General features: G+C 44.6%; 1 pseudogene; it reads left to right on the top strand.

Annotated features, from left to right (window-relative positions):
• LOC149361242 (uncharacterized) overlaps positions 1 to 12,861 on the top strand; it is a 37,612-nt pseudogene extending 24,751 nt beyond the window's left edge.
• Positions 12,862 to 17,300: the final 4,439 nt, after the last annotated feature.

Below are 17,300 nucleotides of genomic sequence, written 5' to 3'. Positions count from 1 at the left end.
TGCTTCCGTGTTTGCAGAGCTGCTAGGATTAGTGAGTACGCGTCGTTTGACATCAGAAAGCGCGCGAGGTTCAAACAGGTGTGCGTCCCAGTGCGGCTCCACGTTCACGCGGCGCCCGTCAAAGTGGGGCCTCTCGCTTCACCACCGATTCGTTGTCGCCGCTATTCTGTGTTCTAAGTTCACGGCAAACGAAAGGCTTACGAAGCTTTCGTTTTCTCTGAAGATGCCAGCACCACAAAATTTTAGCGATGAAATCAGCTAAATTTTCACATTGTTTCTGTGTTTACCCAGCTGCTAGGCTTAGCGAGTACGCATTGTTTCGTCGCCATGGAGATGACTGGGACGCTCGGATGTGGTTTTCCGCCTCAGTAAAACACACACTTATAATTTTTACTGTTAAATAGTGTGTCTGAAATAATAAGTTTCTGACGAAGAAATCAAAGTATATTATAAAATCTTTTTTTAAGAGTATCTTCTTGACTTGCCGTAGTTACGCTGCGATCGACAAACGGTAGCCTGGACCCGCTGCGTATGGGAGACCCCTATTCTAAAACACACCGGCGCACTCGTACGTAGCGCTGGGGCCCGCTATTTCCTTGGGGCCCTCGATTCTAAAACTAATAGCTATCGTCGCTTACGTTAACCCAATATGCAGGGCTTGCTTTACGTTCTGCGCATGCGCATTTCCACACCTCAAGCTTCTCGGGAGACAAGGCTTGGGGTCCCTACTCTCATCATCATCATCAGCCTGACTACACCCACTGCAGGGCAAAGGCCTCTCCGATGTCTCTCCAATCAACCCTGTCCTTTGTCAGTTGCCGCCACTGTATCCCCGCAAACTTCTTAATCTGATCCGCCCACCTAACTTTCTCCCGTCCCCTGCTACGTTTGCTTTCACTTGGAATCCACTCCGTTACCCTTAAGGACCAGCGGTTATCTTGCCTTCGCATTACATGCCCTGCCCAAGCCCATTTCTTCCTCTTGATTTCAACTAAGATATCATTAACCCGAGTTTGTTCCCTCACCCACTCCGCCCTCTTCCGATCTCTTAACGTTACACCTATCATTTTCCTTTCCATATCTCGCTGCGTTGTTCTTAACTTAATCTGAACCCTCTTTGTTAGCCTCCACGTTTCTGTCCCATAGGTGAGTACGGGTAGGATACAGCTGTTGTATACTTTCCTCTTCAGGGATATTGGTAAGCTACCAATCATGATCTCAGAGAACCTGCCATATGCGCTCCACCCCATTCTTATTCTTCTAGTTATTTCCCTCTCATGATGCGGATCTGCGGTCACTACCTACCCTAAGTAGACATATTCTCTTACTACTTCCAGCACCTCACTACCAATTCCGAACTGCTGTTCCCTTGCTAGGCTGTTGAAGATTACTTTGGTTTTCTGCATGTTAATTCTTAGCCCCACCGTTCTGCTCTGCCTGTCTAAGTTATTGATCATGCTTTGCAGTTCTTGTCCTGAGTGGCTTAGCAAGGCAATGTCATCAACGAATCGCAAATTACTCAGGTATTCTTCATTAACTCTCATCCCTAACTGCTCCCATTGCAGTCCCCGGAATACCTCCTGTAAGCAGGCAGTGAAGAGCAATGGCGAGATCGTGTCTCCCTGCCTGACACCTTTCCGTATTGGAATTTTATTGCTGCTTTATGGAGAACTATAGTAGCTTTGCAATCGTTATAATTATCTTCCAATATTTTCACATAACACTCTTCCACACCCTGATTCCGCAATGCCTGCATGACAGCTGAGGTTTCCACTGAGTCAAATGCTTTCTCGTAATCAATGAAGGCTATATATAAGGGTTGGTTATATATAGAGTCCCTACTCTAAATATCCCTAATGAAAGCCTACCTGCTCCCACTTCAGAGGGGCTTACAAAAACCATGTGTAATGGCCAGTAGTACCGACTTATCTACGCGGGTTGAGTCATAGATTGCACCGATGGAAGCTGCCAGGCAGGTATCACACGTTTGTCTGGGAACACCGCCACATCCACTGAACGCTGGGAATAAGAAGCGTGTTTCCGTTGTGTACACGTCGGTTCTCCGAGCAACCGGACAGGACTCTTGGAAGGGCCTGTGCTCGGGCGGCCCGTCTTTTACGTGGCGTTGGGGATGCGTGTTTCTAGGACTGGAAGCGGATTGGAGAAAAATCCGGAATTATACTCTGAGCACGCTGCCCGTGGCATGGCCAGAGTGGGAGCGGACGAGGAGCCTGCACTGCAGATGAGGACCTGCCCTGGAGTGCACTACGAAAGCGCGAGAACTTGGTAAATTATACGCGTCGAACAGTCGGGCAGAGTGGTGCAGTCGTCCGGTAGAAGGATGCGGAGGGCAGCAGCGTGTTGCAGAATGCCGAGCGCAGCTTAGAACTAGATTAGATCGGATTAGAACTACGTTCACATTCCATCGGCCAATGTAAGGTTTCTACATGAGAGGTCGTAAAAAAAGGCGGTTATATTGAAGCTCTTGTACGATGTGAATACCATAGACTTCCTTGAGGATCTACAGGACACTTGTGACTCTATTTCTTTATTGTTAGCTTGCTGCCTCCGTACGATTCCGAGCGCATATTCTGCCTCATTTTGGCTTTTTTTTTCAAGCTTTTTAAGTACGCGTATTGATGATGGTGTTCATTCCTTGTCTTCGGCCCACGGGTATTTTGTGCCGTTATTTCGAAGATTGAAATGAAAAGCGAGATGTATACTATTATTGAAATAATACTGCCGACTAAGCTTAAGTGAGAAAAAATTAGGGGTTCACGTAATTACACTACGCGTTTAGAGTGCGATAGCATTAAAATCTGATGTCTGCTAGCCGTGCTTCACCTCCTTCCTCATTGCTTCTCGGCTCATGCGCTGAACCTATGCAGCCGCCCATAGTCCATCTTCAGCGGCATACTTCCGTGGTCGCCTTCTCAGCTTGCGGGGGTTTTACACTGCAGCAGACAGACGCGGCTTTTACTCTGGTTCTATTCCAACCTGATACGCGGAGCTGTCTAGACCCGTACGCAGACCACCAAGAACGCCTGGCAACTGACGCCCAGCCCGAGGCAGTGCTGCTTCCATAGAAGCCCATACGTTCAAAACATTGCGGCTTATGGTGCGGAGCCACTGCCCTCTTCGAAGTGTGTGGGCAACTAAACAATGAAGTCATAATAATATAAAAAGAAACGTGAGGCAATAGCCAGGTGATTTTTGGCGGGGGAAAGAAATCATCGAACGTCTCGAGGTTCAGCGCGACACACGAGCTAAAGGCGGAGGAAGAAGGCACAACGAGCGCGGACTAATAAAATAGTGTCCGGTGTACTGTCTTAGTTCATCGCGTATTCTTTCGTTGTGCCTTATTTCTTCGTCTCTGTGTCGTGTGTCGCGCCCAAGTTCACGGTATTAATGTACCAACCGCCCCAAAATTGTGTTTATGCCCGGAGGTACAATTAGAAGTTGCAGTAATAGTCACAGCTTCTCGTTTGAGAGCCCTTCTTGAGCACCCGAACTGGCAAGCAATGGTTTGTGATACAATTCTCCCGATTGAGTGTAGCTAACACAAAAAGTGACAAAAGCAAAAATTTTAACCGGAGTCAATTTATTAGTTGAAAACCATAGTACACGTTACTCGGAACAGCGGCACAAGAGGTTGCTGAACTAACCCACGAAACAAGTTTAAACTGTGCACGAGCCTCCTGTGCATAAATGGCATAGGAATGTGTAAGTTGCGCTGCATTTATCCAGTGAAATTAGACCTCGTTTCAGATTATGTGGGGGCGGACATTTTTCGCTTAAAGACACTCAGTGGAAACGGCATACTACAGTACCAAAGTGACTGTAGCACCCTTCCGTTGCAATGTGATGCCAGCAGAGCAGCTCTCACTGACACTTTCCTACGGAGTACCACTTCATCGCGTGCTTTGCCTTTTCGGCTCGAACAGCACCGTTTTTCTGAAGGCAGCAGCGTCAGAACCTTACGATTGGAACTGTAGCTGGTATAGGGGGAAAAAAAGCGCGCACACGTAGCCTATTACAACGTAGCAAGGGGACAAAAAAAAGTAGCCAAGCACTTGATACTGAACCTGATAAACGCGAGCAGCCGCACACAACATTGTCAGGAGACCACAAGGTACGCCGGCCAAGGCCGGTAGTAGAGTTAGCTAGCGGCGTAATAGGCCGCAGGATGGCTGATGGCACTGGTGCCGCTGGCTGTTCCTTTTAGGGAACGCGAACATATCTATTATTGTATAAAAAGGTAACACATTCGAACCAAATTGACAGAATTCAAACATTTTGAGAACGAAGAGTGAAACTTGTGTTTTAAATGGTTATGAATTACAAATACGTTAGTAATTATTTTTCTCTTGTGTTTGTACGCACACTTAATTTTGGCGCTTCAGTTTCGCAGCCTTACTGATGTCCCTGGGGCTTAGATGTCACTTGAGCTCCGCCTCCGCGACGTATGTAAATGAACTTTGCCGAGCCCGCCACTACCCTCGACCATGCCACGTGATCTTATGACGCCACACCTTGTCCACTAATCAGCTAGTTTTAGAAAAGGCGCAGGACCCCTCCGTTTTATTTTTTTTTCATGGGGCTCCTAGCGTTCTCTCACGTTATCGGTCAAAAACACGCTCAAGAACAACCTCAAATCAGGGAAAGCTGTTAAAAAGTTGCTCCTCTCCACATCACGACACAGGCTCCATCGCAGTGGTCGATCATTGTGATGTCCGAGATATCACTCAGACGGCGAATCGGTTGCACGGTAAAAAATAAACACACTTTCCAAGGTGTTCTTCTTCTCCGCATGGTACGGGCTACGCCTACTCTGCGATGCATGTTGAAATAAAATGTAGCATGGATTCTCCTATTTTAAAAGTATATTGATTACCTATAAACATAGATGTAGATTAAAGCAATACAGGATGCAACTCAGAACCTATCCCGTTACGCAGACATATATGCACAGGAAATATTTCATCACCAATGATATGCCTTTGCCTGTTGCTTTCGTTTGATATCTTCTCTTTATAAGCTATTGGTTGTCAACTTATACGCGACTGCCGAGGATCTCTTGTGATGGAGTTTATGTTTGGTTTATTGGTTTTGGGGGTTTAACGTCCCAAAGCGACTCAAGCTATGAGGGACGCCGTAGTGAAGAGCTTCGGAAATTTCTACCACCTGGGCTTCTTTAACTTTCACTGACATCGAACAGCACACGGTCCTCTAGGATTTCGCCTCCATCGAAATTCGGCCGCCGAGGCCGAGATCGAACCCGCGTCTTTCGGGTCAGCAGCCGAGCGCCGCAACCACTGAGCCACTACGGCGGGGCGGACTTTATGTGAAAGCTTGAAAACTGTAAGAACTTGCAATGTGAATCGCCCTGTTCATGGATTCCTAGAGCGCTGTAGAGACAGGTTCCGCTTAATGTGTTCTCTTTACCACATTTTTGCAGAAATCCAAAGCGGCCACGGTGCATTACGAACGCCTCACGGGTTTCACGGTTACTGGACGTATGGCAGCAACAGCGAGAAAGCAGGTGGGTCAAGCTTCATCTTTATAAAAGGACATCCGAGGCGTATTCAACAGCTCCGCCGCAAAATAATGGTGCGATAAAGAGTCGATCATGAGAAATGCGCTAATTCCACGTAGCTGTTTGCTTAAAATACCTCATGGGTATTGATTTGGGGACTCCAAATGAGAGCTAGGTATCTAAATGACGGCAACAAAAAATAAAAATATATAGCTTTGACTGCGTGCAACGTTCATTAAGTTGAGAAGGAATGCGGCTTAGTCTGGACGGCGATTCTATAGACGGTAATAGAAAGCAAGTGGTCAGTACCGATATACCACGTCTCGAACACGTGCCAGGGTGACTGCTGAGAGCGGGCTTGGCGAGATGCGCCACTAATTGCGCTGTTAAGCGGACTATATCTGCACAAAGAATAAAGAAAAAATGTTGGAAACAGAAAAACCTTCGCTATTCCGAGACGTCAGTCAGAATTTAAAAAAAAGAATCATGGATCATAGGCGTGTACCGGTAAGATTGTATCAGTATTCTAGACGAAAATGTAATCACTTGGTTCCGCATGGATTTATGAATGAAAGGAAGCCCAGGAAAATGGGGCCGTAAACGGCACTTACACACTAAGACTTGACCCTGCTGTGCTCTTGTCAGAACCCCCCAAATTTTTTGACGACATATTTCTGGCGGTCCCTAAGATAAAAAACGAAACTGGTACAAAATGAGCCTATTTTTTATCCATTTCCCCCCTCAGTGACCTTGTGGATTCCTCCCAAAACAAATTTCAATCGTTCAATCGATTGATATAGGGTCTAGTTATTTTTTTTAGAAAATGCTCTTCGTCCTGACAATACGTCGAAGCAGAAAAGGCAGACACATGTCACAGAAAGGAATGCATCACTCTCTGCTCAGTCTTCGTACTGTGCATTGTGGTTGAACATGGCCAGGAAAATGAAGCAGGACAGAAACTATGGACGGCAGGATTTCCCTCAAAATTTTGCACCCTTTTTAAACTACACCGTACACAATAACGCAACAAAGATATTTTAGCTGCCACATTATTAACAACAACAATGCAATGAAAACCACTTCACATGTGCGCAGTGAGGACATCGGGGTATGTCGGTTAGCATTTCGAGCTGGTAAAACTAGACACGCTTATCCGTAAACTTTCTTAGCTCTTTATTTAATGCAATAATCACCTGAGATGCAAGTCAAACTTCTTTTCGTGACAATATCCTAGTGTCGGTGAGTCATTACAGACATTGAATAACATGTAAAATTAGGAGAATATGTTCAGATAGCAAAAAAAAAGCGGCAGTGAAAAACGGAAGACTCCTGTGTTGAAGTAGTAGAAGAAGGAAAGTCGATAACTGGGCTATCGCACTCAATGCAAGCGTTGTGGAAGAACTGGTAATGGTTAGGAACATTAATAATTAAAACTCCTTTCTCTCTCTGCCCACACAGAAGTAGACGAAGGTGACTATGGTCGCCTTCCGCCCCAGTGAAAACAAAATCCTCGCTGAGCGGTCAGCGGTCGTTGATGTTTGGTACCACCGTAAAGCTTGCTGGCTTTCTTGGACCATGAAATGGAAGCGGTGCGCGATTGATAGTTGTTGCGGGGTAGGTACTCAGGATCAGCCACGCAGGGTCAATAAAATGCTTCTTGGCTTTCTGGCCCGCTAATTGTGGCTTTAGGTTAATTTATGCTCATGGTACTCAGGACGTCATTTTTGTCACGTTAAAATATTTTATGTCTAGGGGCATTGGTTAAGTATCACGAGCCACCCTCAGGCCCATTGAGTTCACTGGGCCCTGGCTTCCTATATAATGCGTGGAAACTGTCTCATTATTCAAGAACCGCACATGCGCGCGATATCTTAATGCATTTTCGGGTTACATGTTTGGCAAAGAAGCTCTTTGGCGAGTAAATATTTCCAATATATCAAAAAGCTTTCGCATGAAGAGGTTAATGCACAAAATAAACAAGAGGTTCTGTGAAACGAGACGCTAATTGTACTTTCCAGCGGAACGAAGCAAGACGGTGGTCAGGGGGATACACGATGTTATATCGGTGTCCTAAGTAAGATCACCACAAATAAAAACAGTTCATTGCTTCAACAACTAAAATGAAGACATTGCATGATGCATTGGCAATGACATAATAAAAATTAACTATTACTATGGGCATGAAGGGTTACCAGACTCCTCTTTCTCACTGTAAGCCAAGTCATCCACTTCTGCTACCAATCTTTAATGCAAGCAAAATAGTTTTTCTGTGTTATAAAGTAGAAAGATGTGGTAGGGTGGTAAACAGTGCAATGGTGGAAAAGCGCCGAATGTTAAATGAGACCTTCAATGGAAATTTATCTGAGTAAGCTGAGACAAGGGAAGGCGCAAGAAAAATGCATTTCATCATTTCTGAGTGGAGTGGGGATAGAAGTAAGATTTTAATAAGTAGAGGAACTGAATGCAATAGCTTACAATGCCTGGAATTGAATCAAAAACAGAAAACAGCAATTTAATAACGAATGTCAAGAAAATCACCATCAGGAATATTCACCAAATCCTTCACAAGATATAGAAGAAGGAAATAGATGAAATGACTTTCACTGAAGCAGGAGTGAAGACGCCTGATATAGACAGCAAAGTATGCGTCGCAAGAATAATTACTACGAAAACTGGTCTAAGTAAACCGAGTAAAGTTATCGCATAACAAGATATAATATAATATCATGATGATGATTTTATGCATGATGATGTAATCAGAGAATACAAAATTTGTTTTATTGATATACGTTTACAAAAAGTCATTAAAGCGGGCCACTATTGAACTAGAGAGGACGCGACTTCTTCCGTGGGGATAATTTTTCCCATCCCCCAGTCCCGCGGCACGTGTTTAATATCGAGTGAATCATGGAGCACAATATTCAGCTGACAAGAGCAGAGAACTGCGCTGTTCGTTGTGACTTACTCACCAAGGAAGGAACTATCACTCAAACCAAGGAATGTTTTGACCGCGATAGCGTTAAATACCCCGTTCTCCGGAAAATCCGGTGTCGGCTTTGTTGGCGCCAGCGTCGAAGTTGTGAGCACAAAATTTGGCAGCTGCTACCCGGAGAGCAGCCTAGGAGGCAGGTGGGACACCTAAAACATGTAATCTCGTAGTGCCATCACAACTTGCTCACCGGATAGGAAGCAAACCTGTCAGTTTAATTAATGGTTGGTCGCTTGGGAACAGCAGCCTGGGCAGCACAAGGCCCAGTGCTGGGAGCACTTGCCATTGCAAGGCAGAGGCACGTTGCTTAACCGCTGCACAACTGCTCCAGGAGGGCTATGAGGACTCCCAGGGATATATGAATGTAGTGAAATAGAAAACGACCTTCTGAATACGTGGGAATCAACCCACTGCGCTATCGCGTCATACCCTTAAGGCGGAGCTTTAGTGTCCTCTCATTTTTTTTATTTTTAGGGGTGATGAATAGAAAAATTATTAATCCGTTTTTCATGCTTTTTTACCTGAATAGGAATCGATTGCAAAGTAGAATACGCAGCCGCCTACCGTGATTGGGGCACGAACGCACGACGACCATATGTCGCCTACGATGCTATACGAATTGTGTTATGGAAGCCGCTGTACAGTCTTCTACTTTCGATTGCATTCGGGTTCTGGTAACCTAACCTTGAGAGTGTTCACCAGCGACACCCTCAATCGTAGTCGTGCACGTAGAAAGTTCTGTTTTCACGCAAGTGCCACGAGGAGCGCGATCCAGCAGTGAGGGCGGAAGCTGTGCGACAAACCTCTTATGGTACATAGAGTATGAACTCCCCCGCAACCGATGTCATCGTTAAGCTGCTGTGCAGCCAAAGGTAGGGAAATGAGGGACTCGTTACGACATGCATATGAAGGAAGTCAACAGTAGCTGAAAAAAAAGAAAGGTATTGCGCAATTTTTTTATACTTGTGGTACTGATAGAAGGGAAACTTTGTAAACATTTTTTCCTGAAAGAAAATTGATTATAAATTAGAACACTAGGAAACCACATGCTGCCGGAGGGATCCGAACCTCCGACCTCTAGACGTCGCGTACGGTGCTTAGTTGACAGCTGTGGCGGGTTTCCCATTTTTTACACAGACTGTTTTCGTGTCACTTGCTACCTGACCTTGAGATTTCCCACCAGCGTCACCTTCATCCCTAGCGGTGAAAGTAGACGTCCTGGTATTGCGCAAATGGCACGAGGGAGCTGTCGCGCGGGGAAGGAGGCAGCTTTAGAAGAACCTTTTCACAACATCTGGTATCCTGACTATCAGCAAACAAAGTTAGGGATATGACTTACTCCTTACGACAACCGGCATGTCGACATCTTTCTTTCTACTTTCTAACGAGTTATGTTCGAGGTGCAAAATCATTGGAGTGCTTGATTGAGATTGATCAACAGCAATAAATAAAATAAACAAAAATCATTTCCTTTGTCTCCCTTGATTTAAATGACTTTTGGTTCTATCATAAGCAGTATACCGTTGAAACCTTCAGCATAACGTATATTTATATGTTGAATACCTTAGCGAAACCCTCGGTCCTGGTAGTGCTGATGCTACAGGCGGCATAAGATCGTTTCCGCAAAGCTGCCTCCCTCTTCGGTGGGTCACTTTCCAAGCCAGCATTCCGGTATTACATGATGTTTTATATCCACCGTTATTTTCCAGAATGGCGTTGGTGAACACACACACGCTACACAAACATACACTCCAAAACAGAAATTTGGACAGCGGCAGCCATAACTTTGTTGGTATCGTGCCGTACACGACGTGCGGATGTCGCAGGTTCGGATGCAATTGGAGTCATGTGGTTGTCTTTTCTACTACTTCGTAATCATTTGTATTTCTGTTAAAAAAAATGCTTCCGCTACAAATTCTTCACCCGTAAAGAGCACAAATAAAAAAGTTAAAACAATCTCGTATGATTTCCTCACTTTCAGTGGCTGTTGCCCTTTTTTATATTTGTGTTCCATCTCGCCCTCTTTTTCCTCTTGTCTGCTAAGTAGCTTAACGAGGGCCGCGGTTCTTGAAGTCTTCATTCCGCAGGAAGCGTGAGTCTTCTCGCATAACCGCCTCCCAGGCCTTCGATCTCGTTCAGCGTGGCACTTGCGGTACTACAAGTCGTTGTGTGCTCGCCGCTCTGGACGAGGTTGGTGCAGATAAGCACTGTCAACGCTGCGCGCACGCAACACGAATGCACTCGATAGCAGGAAGTTGGACAGACGGCGGCAGAGTTAATTTGGTACAGCAGCATACGCGTTGTTTAGATGACGTCGGCTCATATTTCACCGGGAGCTATTAGTTTTATTTTTCCTCCTTTTTATTCAGTTAGCACTCAGGTAGAAACGATTACAGTATTCATATAGTGTTTACCGACATAACAAATAAAACAACATTGTCCTATTCCTTTCTTGTTTTCAATGACTCTTGACTTGCTTCTTATGTTTGATGAACTAAAATGGTTCGTTTCAGGCTGCTTAACCATTTATCTTTCAATAACTAGTCAAAACCGCCATTGACCTCAGTTGAGAGCGAATGTGTAGCCCCTCTGATATTATTTAAGGCAGCATAATTAAATGTGATATTTATGTTGGTCAATGTCTAAAAATTAGAAATTCTTGAAATATCCGCCGCGGTGGCTCAGTGGTCATGGTGCTCTGCTGCTGACCCGAAAGACGCGGGTTGGATCCCGGTCGCGGCGGTATAATTTCTATGAAGGCAAAATTCTAGAGGCCCGTATACTGTGCGATTGCAGTGCACGTTAAAGAGCTCCAGGTGGTCAAAATTTCCAGACCCCTTAACTACAGCGTCTCTCATAGCCTGGGTCGCTTTGGGACGTTAAACCACATAAACCAAACCAAACCAATTCTGGAAATGTGTGACTCTCTTCACATTTCAGGACAAAATAAATTGCTCCTTCGGTCTACCATTGTGTGCTGTGCACTGTTTATTAGTTTTGTATTGGGTTGAATCATATGTCGTTTTATTTTGTGGTTGTTTTCTGCACAGTGTTGATTGTATTAGTCTTAACTGAATGCAACATCCGCTGACCATTAGCCTATCGAGTTTTGTTGATATTAGAATGACAGTGTCTCTGTTGTCTGAAAACATGGCATTTAGTACTGTATCATCCTTGTGTTATTTTTTCTCGTTGTAATTGTTAATAAACTTTCAAGCTCAGAAATTTGCCCCTGTCTTGCATTGATTGTAAGCTGTTGTGGGTAAATTTTTCGGGGTTTTTAGTTTTCGAGATCGCATAGTGGTACATTGTAGCACGAAACTCTAAGTACTGCAATAAGAACATCCCGCACGAGTGGTCTGTGTATATTATATGTATTGGCTGCGAAAGTCTACATCCGATAGGTTGGTTGGTTGGTTGGTTGGTGGTTTATGGGGATTAACGTCCCAAAGCGACTAAGGCTATGAGAGACGCCGTAGTGGAGGGCTCCGGAAATTTCGACCACCTGGGGTTCTTTAACGTGCACTGACATCGCACAGTACACGGGCCTCTAGAATTTCTCCTCCAAAGAAATTCAACCGCCGCGGCCGGGATCAAACCCGCGTCTTTCGGGTCAGCAGCCGAGCACCATAACCACTGAGCCACCGCGGCGGATCCGATAGGGAATCGCGGTTTAGCTACTGTCAGGCCTAATGATAAAATATTTACTTGGCGCAACGGCTGTCTACTCAACATAACTGTCGGCGCTTAATGTGGCAAACAATTTGTTTGGCCTTCTACCCTTGCTACAGAAGATATAGAAGGCGTCTTCACTTAAGAAATAAAGGGTAGTTTTGAAAGACAAAGGTTTGTAGGACCCATTAGCAGTGAAACCGAGAAAGCGATCCAGAAAGCCCCCACTGACGTTACCAGACGAGCATGGAACCCATACACCAGAAAACCGGATTGATTCTTTGGGAATAAAGATTAACCTATTGTATGCATTGCCTTATGACTGTATACTAATGGGCAGGGACGTCATTGGAAAGGAAGGAAAAATATAGATAAAACATTTAGTGCTTTCGCCATCAAAGTACATAACCAGTCTTAAGTGCACTCCGTAATTTTTTTTTTTAACGCCCAGGAGACGCAAGTGATTACCAAGGGCACGTTGACAAGGCACACAACTCTCAAGGATGCTCCTGGGAACGCAAGCACCCAAAGTGACCCCCGCGACCGTGAACCCATGGCTTCGCCGTACACGAACCAGAACACTTCGTCGACGGTGGTGCCTTGAAATGGAACGGCGCATTCGCAGTTAAACATCGCCAGTCTCAGAGCCAAGCAGAAAGCTTGATCATTTGATCATTTATAATATAACGCACATGACAAATTGATAACATTCCTGCATAACGTGGGGCTTCGCACGCGACTGCCGAAATGTTCCTGCCTAATGAAAAAACCTGCCGACCTCGTTTTCTTTGCGAATGCACGACCAAAATAGAATTCTTAATTGTTAGGGTAATATAGCGATTTCACTTGGTTTCTCAAATTCAAACGTTTTTCGTGGCCATATAATAGTTGGATTACTGTTTTTGTGCGGCTGCTCAGCAAAAAAATGTTTTGGAGTACTTCGTTTCTAAATCTTACTAGACTAGAGTGACTATTTCGAGTGTGACGCGTATGGCTTTTGTTACAGAGATGCATATCTGTCGTCAGACGCTGTATGCGGATGCTCAATACAATTACGATAATCCTGTAAAACAACGACGATTAATATATGGGGTGGTTTCTGAGTGCGTTTTCTCCTTTTATCACCCTGATATGAGCGCGTAAACCCGCATCGCTATTGTTCGTATAAAATAAATTCACGAAAAGAATTGCAATATCCGGGAGTCTAGCATTTCGTGACGCTTGCCGTATTGAAGTCCTTCTACTTTCTGGGCCTTCTCGCTTTTGGGACAACACTATACAGCCGAGAAGAATGTTCACATACGTAGCGTTTATAATGTTATTTTTTATTTCTTCAAATTACCACACATGTCGACACTTTGGCGTTATACTGACAATTTAATTCAAAATTCTAGTACTCCCTCCCTAGCTTTTCCACTGAATTGCTTATGAGACAAACCCAGTACTCATGTAAACTGCGCAAAAATTGATGCAGCTACCTCAATGCTAATTGTCGAAGAATGAGTCTAATCCATTGAGAATAAAGAAAGAAAACTACGTCTTTATGTAGAAATGCCGGAATGAGTGGCGCATGAGGGCATCAGGTGAGCGGAGCGGGTCACGTGAGATGTTTCGTGATTCCAGTTTCACTGGAAGCCGACTAACTTCCTGTCACTTCATGTCCTACCTTAGCCTTGTCTGGGTGAGCAGTCGCCAGCAGCACACTTTTCGTTGAACTCTGAAAACTGACTTAACGCAATTGAAGATTGTTTTCCAGACGTCCTTCTCTGCAAAATGCGCCAGTAAAAATCATTGAAAGCAACAGCGAGGCCTCGGAGTAGAGCCACAACGGCAGAACTGCAAATTTTCGTCGCATGTTCTCCAGTATGGTCCAACCGATAACGTGGAACGGGCGCAGCAAACACGAAGAGTTTGACACCAATATCAGCGTTAATACCGCGCAGATCGCCGCCAAAATATGCTCTAGCAAGACAGCATTTTTCGAGAACGAAAATATTTGTGAACCCTGCCAAGCAAGTCCACACTATTAAGCGGCACGGCTGTTGTTTGAAGCGAAGGGAGTCGAGTGCTCATGAGGGCGGCGATCTTCTACAAGTTGGAAATACTCAAACTGCTGGAAAAAAATAGCGCTGAGACGAGGGACAAAGAAGGAAGACAACAGGCCCGGCGCTGTTGTCCTGTTGTCTTCCTTCTTTGCCCCTCGTCTCAGGGCTATTTTTTGCCCAGCAGTATATGTACTATCAGCGTCAAATGAAATGCGAACAAAACACCTGAAACGCGAGCACAAAAAATCAAGCATATTAGAGGCTGGAGGTGAAATACAGGCGTTAGCTATTAACATTTCGGAAAGCGGTCTTTTTGGCTTCGAGGGGAAAATCAACTGCTCATGTATTTCGCCTCCCTAGTATAATATCTGCGAGTTTTGCTGTTCGCGTTTCAATTGGCTTGTTCGCGTTTCAATTGACGCTGATAGTACCAACTAGCTCAACTCTCCATTTTATTGAAATACTCAACCCTGATTCGGTGAGGCAGTACACATTGTTAAAAAGCAGGGCGAAAGTCCCTCTTGTTAGCACATCTCTCTATACACAAAGGACAACTGCAAAGCATATATGATCGCAGCTTCCAATTTTTAGTAGGGATAACTAGTCTATGACATCCACACTCACATTGCTAGACGATGGTGGTGCCAATAGCGCACCAGAAAAAGACCGCAAAGTTACCTTCCAAAAGTAAAGATTTATCCGCACGAAGTTGCGCATTTCAGCATTTTGTTGTCGACGCTGATAGAACACGTGCATTTATCATTGAATGGCCGAATCTTCTGGCCATGATCCATTTCAGAATGTCTTGGAGCGTTGTGCTAACCCGGCGCACGTCATGATAAATATTACCGAACGGAAGAGAGATCCCACACTTAATGGCGAACCGTTCCTTTGGGCGGGGTTTCAAGATAGCCTAGTTCGCTGGCGTTTATTTCTGGAGGGATACATAAACCGCGAAGCAGAACGAAGGCTGAAGATAAAAACCATAAAACCCAAATGTAATTTTGTTGTACTTAAGAACAATATACATAATAACTCAGAATTCAGTGCATGTGAATCAGCAAAACGAAACAGTCAATATAAAATCAATGAATAGCGACAAAAAGGAAAACCAGCGAAATCAGTTAAAGCCATTCGTGCTTAGTCTCAATCAGCGTCAAACATTTTTCTTGTTTTCTCTGGTTGTTGTAATGCTTTATGCTTTTCTGTTTCCTTGTCTGCCTGCTGCACATGCGCCGAATTCTCATTTGCAATACCGTTTCTTCCGAGTAAATTAATTAGTTGACAGATACAGCTTGCGTTCCATCATTTTCTTCGTTCTAAGTTCTCATTTTCACTGCGTGTACGTATCTTTCCGAAGTCTTGTACCGCTTTGCGAGCATATGCCAGATAGCGCATATCTAGTGGCAAAAAGATTGATAACATTGCGCGCTGGCAGCGATAAACGAAATACTGTATTCGAAAATTGAAATAGCAAAATAAAATAAGACACACTATTTGGCGTGGTTGGGCGAAGTGCGATTTAGATGCGCTAGATCTTCGGTTTCGCTTCGAGGCACAGTTTTCAGGCTCAAGCAGGCTTCGGACAAGGATTGACGAAATTGATTACCTTAATGCTATCGGCCTTAATGCTAGAGCACAAAAACAGGAGGGGACATTTAAATTCCATCCTAAGAGAACTACACGACAACGTTAATGGATTAATGCTCATATATGCAGAATTGATCGTTTTCTGCATTCATATTTCGCTGGGAGACTAGGGGTGTGCGAATATCAAATTTTTCGAATACGAATCGAATACGAATACTTGATTCCGAATATCGAATCGAATATCGAATAATCAAAGACAGACGCATTGAACCACTACCAAACATTTATTTGAGCACCCAAGAACATCACAGTTCAACTATCGATGATTAAATGGACACAAAAGATGTGTGTGGCTGCACAAAAAGTATCAAAGTCTCGAACATTATTCTTAGAAGAGTGGAAATATCAGAGAGGATGGCTAGTACACAGCATTGATTAAGGCTAGCTTGCCATCAGCACAAAAGCGCGTTGATGGGATGAACATAAAAGGTTGTCGTGAAGGAAAACCAGCTGCTCCACATGGTCAAGCAGAAGTAGTTCCTTTCTAGCTGAAACGACTCCTCCAGCCACAGAAAATGCCCTCTCAATTGGCACTGAACTGACACGTATTGCGAGGTACTTCGTGCACAGCTCTGACTATAGCAGCTTCGCAGGTATAGCCACAAAGAAGATCACCAGCGCAGTCAGGTACGGCATGGCCCTTGGAGGAATGAAAAAATTTCGTTCCTCGAAAGAAAAATTGGAAGTAAAAATTTTTATTCATCCATGCGCATTGCTCTGGGCGCCGCCTTGCTGTTATGTCTCTGTCGATAAGGCTTGTGGACCGAAATGAACGCCGGCGCTCACAATCATTATTCGGCTAGATACGAATATTCGCATCGGGTCGAATATTCGAAAGAACACGAATACTAGGATTTCGAATCGAATACGAATACTAAAAATATAATATTCGAAATATATTCGAAACTTTCGAATATTCGCACACCCCTATGGGAGACCTCAAAATACTTCTGGTGTAGTAATGCAGTGGGTAAGCGATGCCCCATTGCCCTGAGAGGGCAGTTGCTGCCACGGTTGGGGCTTGTGCGACACACCTTGCTCTTCTCGATCCATCTCTAGAGACCAGCCATTAATTGATGAGCCACCCCCCATGTTGGGCAGTTTGCTGACAATCCGATGGGAGGTTGTGAGAACGTCACAAGCTCATGTCACCTAGGCGGTCGACCTTTCACCTAGGTGGACCATCAAAACAGACAGACACACAGTGCCAAAATTAGCAACCCGCGTCGCCACACAGTGGCGAAAGCGATGAGTTGGGGGTTCAGATCTAAAAGTTAGAGAAAACGCGATGATGCCGAGGTGTAGTTATCACTTTGCGTACTTTTTAGCGAATGGTTCCATTATCATCATTTAGTTGCACGCCTCACGCCATTCGTTAAACACTACCAGAAAACTAATGCAAGCCCAT

The sequence above is a fragment of the Amblyomma mixtum genome, chromosome 2, assembly GCF_055824585.1.
Source record: "Amblyomma mixtum isolate Tamu chromosome 2, ASM5582458v1, whole genome shotgun sequence".
NCBI lineage: Eukaryota > Metazoa > Arthropoda > Arachnida > Ixodida > Ixodidae > Amblyomma > Amblyomma mixtum.
The sequence above is the reverse complement of the archived record's forward strand: the minus strand, read 5'-3'. Positions and strand labels throughout refer to the sequence as shown.